The 4,178-nt window shown below is 34.5% G+C and overlaps 1 long non-coding RNA gene across 2 annotated transcripts; it reads left to right on the top strand.

Moving 5' to 3' along the window:
* Positions 1–201: 201 nt before the first annotated feature.
* Positions 202–3,748, top strand: LOC110699646. Of its 2 annotated transcripts, XR_002506956.1 has the most exons (4): positions 202–427; positions 1,396–1,737; positions 2,501–2,564; positions 2,644–3,748. It is a non-coding gene; the product is annotated as an uncharacterized LOC110699646 (long non-coding RNA). The 2 variants fall into 2 exon arrangements; XR_002506955.1 differs by having other exon boundaries at positions 2,501–3,748.
* Positions 3,749–4,178: the final 430 nt, after the last annotated feature.

Below are 4,178 nucleotides of genomic sequence, written 5' to 3'. Positions count from 1 at the left end.
GATGTGAGCAGCCGCACGAGCACCAATATCTCCTAGCGAACGCCTGAACCCGCTTCAACAACGCAACAACATCCTTCTCTAATTCCCCCAATAAAGAAAAGGAGAAAGGGAAAAAAACCATAGCCAATAGCCCTCAAACGCGCCATTATTATTAATTTTTTAACTTTTGGCGGACGGTTTTCTTTTACTGAGCCTGAAAAGTGAAAATTAGTCTTCTTCCTCTCTAACCTAACTTCAGCCCCCTTTTTCATTCTATCTTCTTCTCTCTCATATGTTTGAATAGGATTATTAGCTTAACTCTGAATCTCTGATTAAATCTCGAGAAAAATAGTTCCCCTTATCTAATGCTCTAAACTTTGAACAATCTCATCTCGATTACTTTTCAGAATCAACATTTCTGTCAATTGCAATCCACTTTTCTTCAGAGGTTATTTTTTTTTTATCAATTTAATATCTTTGCAATTTGACATTTGAATTCCTCGTTTTACATATGTGTTGAATTTACTTCATTGCGAATTTTCAATCTACTTGTATTTATCAAATTAAGGGAAGAAATCGATCAAATTTACTAGTAAAATGTTGACAAAAAATTCCTCCTAACATCGTTTGATTCATTGCTGATTAAATTAATTGATTGCTGAATTCAGTTAGTTTTCTTTGGGATATTCGACTTTCTTGCCTTTAAATGAACTTTCAAAATGTATGAATGATAATTTTAATAGTTAGAATGATATTTGGGCTCGAAATTTTGGTTTAGATAATGAAAGAATAAATCAAATTAGCTAACTAAATTGTCAATATTTCTATTTTGATAGCTGATAATCATTAGTCCAGTTGTTTTGCAATGCATTTCGATTATGAAGGCTGATTGTTTTTGTTCGGCCCTTCATATCGCCTATTGCAACCGCCTTTTAGTGACGTTGGGGTATTGTTGATGTGGATGCATAACAAGATTATAAGGTTAAGAAGATGTTGTTAGTTGTAAATAAATAATTTTCTCTTGTTGAGCATTTGGATAGATGTGACTATTTTAATTGTGTTATTGCTCGATTGGATTGCAGTGCAAACTATCAATATGTTGTCTTAAAACTAATAATGAACAAGTATAGGTGAGTTGAAAGGCAGAAACATGCTTGAGTTTTTGTCTTATTTGATTTACCTAGTTCACGTAGTATAGCGTCCTGATTCATTAGAAAGAATCATTTGGCTGTTTGTTGAAGGATTGCTGAAGAACGCAGTTAGTGAAATATGTTTCGTTAGTCTGCTGGTAAATTTCATTGAATTGAAATTAAAGACATGTAGGCATACCCCGGAACATTAACCCATTAGGTGGTGTAACTTTATAAAGGAAATAGTTGATGCATTTAACATTTAATCTTTTGGTTGTGTTTCTAGAGAGGAGAGACTGAATTATCAGAAACTAATTTACCAACCATGAAGCTTTCTGGAGAAAAAAAAAAAAGAGGCTATCTTGCTGCATTTTGGCGCTCCTTCGCCGAGTTCATTCTGAAAAGAATATTACATGGTTGGGCGTATAGTGGACAGTATGAACTTGTTCAGTGGAATGACTGCACTGGGGAGTTGGGACCGGTCGGAGATTAAAATGCTCAGTTTGAATTACAAAATCAAGGCTTCAATAATGGAGGTACAACAACAAACTAGAGTTTGGGGCATGCATAAATTGAATAAGTTTGCAACATCAAACAAATTGCACAAAAAATTTTGTCTTTGAAATCGGTACTTTCTCACTACCATATTTTTTTTTCCTTTTTCTGTATAATTGGTAATTGGATTACTGTATCTTGAAATAATTAGTGTTTGGTTCATACAATCTATTTTTGAGTAACGTATTCTCTACTCTCCTCCATTCATCTTCAGCAAGAACTACCCATACACTCCAAATAATGATTTTCTGTTATGTAATTAGCTGAATTTGGCGTAATTAATTGATGTTTTCTTTAATATCCAGGCTTTGAATATTTTATTGAATGATAAATTTGCAGAAATTAAAAATTCGATGAATAAAGAAATGGATTTCAGAGAGCAAAAATTTTGGTTTGCAATTAGAAAGTGAGGCAAGAATGTGATTATGTAATGCTTTTGAGTTAAAATAAGCAGGGGTTGATGTAACATTTATTTAGCACTTGTGTATGGATTGACCTGGTGTTAAGTACATCCCTAGGGCTTGAATGAGGCCTAACTATTTGCCAAATATACTAGATTCGAACTGGTGATCCAATTATAAGGGACTAAGAAGTCTTTAAAAGCCTAATGCCTTAACTTGTAAGTGATGATGTAACCTTCATTTAGCTTTCAATTTGCAGCGTTCTTTGTTGGTCGTGTTGATGTGTCATTCCTGGCCAAAAAATGTGTCTTTGAGTGGGATATTTTGTGTCATTTGTTTGAAATCCATGTATGCCAGTTACCTTATTCTAGCAAAATAGTTGAGATTTTACATTCAGACGTGCTTCAGTTGATTAATCATGCTTACTACTTTTAGGTAAGCTGGACTCTGGAGCATCAAAGCTAAAGGCTAGACTGGAGAATCTGTTGAAAATTCACAAGTAACATTTTGAAAACAAACTGCTCTCTACAGAAACCGCCCTATTTATGAAAATCTTTAGATTTTTATTATCATTCCAGGCATTACATGGGAGAAGAGCTTGATACCTTGAACAAAAAGGAACTTCAAAATTCAGAACATCAGCTTGCGCTCTTAAACACGTCAGGCCAATGAAGGTAATTTTCTACAGCATTAGCTTATCTTTTGAGTTAGCCAAGTGATTGCCTCTTTCGCTCTTTGTATCAATCTGATCAATGATTCGATGGTCTATGTCAGTTGATTTCCTCAAGCTGAGAGGGGGGGGGGGGGTAGGGTGGCAGCCGATGAAATGATCAATTCATTGTCAAATTTCATACGTTATATCTTAGACCTAGGTCTAGTATCTTTATTTTGGATACACATTGTGTAGTAAATTTAATAATTGGTTTTTATACTTTGTTCATTTTAAGAGACATTTGTCCTAAATAATTGGTCGTATTTGACTTTAATGGCTAAAACATACTCCGTACTAATTTTAACCGTAGATTTGGTAGAACTTATTTATTGGTCCATAATAAGGCTAACTAAATTGACTGAGCATTTGTTTTGTTTCAGTAAATACACTTATGAAAAGATTTATCATATTTCTCCTACCTTCATAGTGCACTGCAGGTATATAACTTAGAGATGTTTATTAGTTACAAGTTAGAACTTTGTGTTTGACTATTAGCTATCACGTTTACATATTTTGTTTTTTTTACTAGATCACTTTACTTAATTATTTCCTTTTGTTTTGAAATGCAACTACTCTAATGCGTCCTCTGTTGCTGACAAGTATGGTGCGATTTTGATGTGTTACATGGCTCAAATGAGTGGCCTAATTGCTGCTGTAAATATAAATCTGGTTTGTGTGGGTGTGTTAGTGAGTGTATCTGTGGACGTAATTGCTTGTGGCTGTTGTTGCACTCTGCTTCTGCTGCTGCTGTTGCTGTACAATGCGGCTGTTGCTGTTGTTGCACAATGCTGCTGTTGCTGCATGATGTTGTGGTTCTGCTCCTGCTGATGGCTGCTCCTGATGCTACTGCTGCTGCTGCTATGCTCCATACTATTATGGTTATGCTCCCATTGTAATTTTTTTTTTTTTTTTTTATGAAAGTGTAAAACATTAGTCATTTATTAATGGAAATATCTAAGTTTATTGTGCAAGTCTGTGTGTATTAATTTAACGGAAAAAATGCAAAATTTATTTTATTTTTTGCCCTAAAAAGCTCCGATTCAAAGGCAAAACCGGTACCCTTTACTTCACTTCAGACACCGATTTTGCCTCTGAACTGTTGCCTTTATTGACAAAGAGCACTGATTTTGAACCTGTCTTTATTGAAAAAGAGCACGGATTTTGAATCGGTGCCTAATTCTTTTTTTCTACTAGTTTTTCTAGCCACGATAATATTTATGACTAGCCACGGTATTATTTGTGGCAAACAAACTTATTAGCCACAGTAATATTAGTGGCAATGTTTATTAGCCACGATAGAATTTGCGGCAAACAATTTGTTAGCCACGTTATTATTCGTGGCAAGTGAGTTTGTTTGCCACGTAAATACCCGTGGCATAAAATTTTAAATTTGCCACGACA

This window comes from Chenopodium quinoa, unplaced genomic scaffold, assembly GCF_001683475.1.
Source record: "Chenopodium quinoa cultivar QQ74 unplaced genomic scaffold, ASM168347v1, whole genome shotgun sequence".
Classification (NCBI taxonomy): Eukaryota; Viridiplantae; Streptophyta; class Magnoliopsida; order Caryophyllales; family Amaranthaceae; genus Chenopodium; species Chenopodium quinoa.
This window is presented reverse-complemented; position numbering and strand designations above follow the sequence as displayed.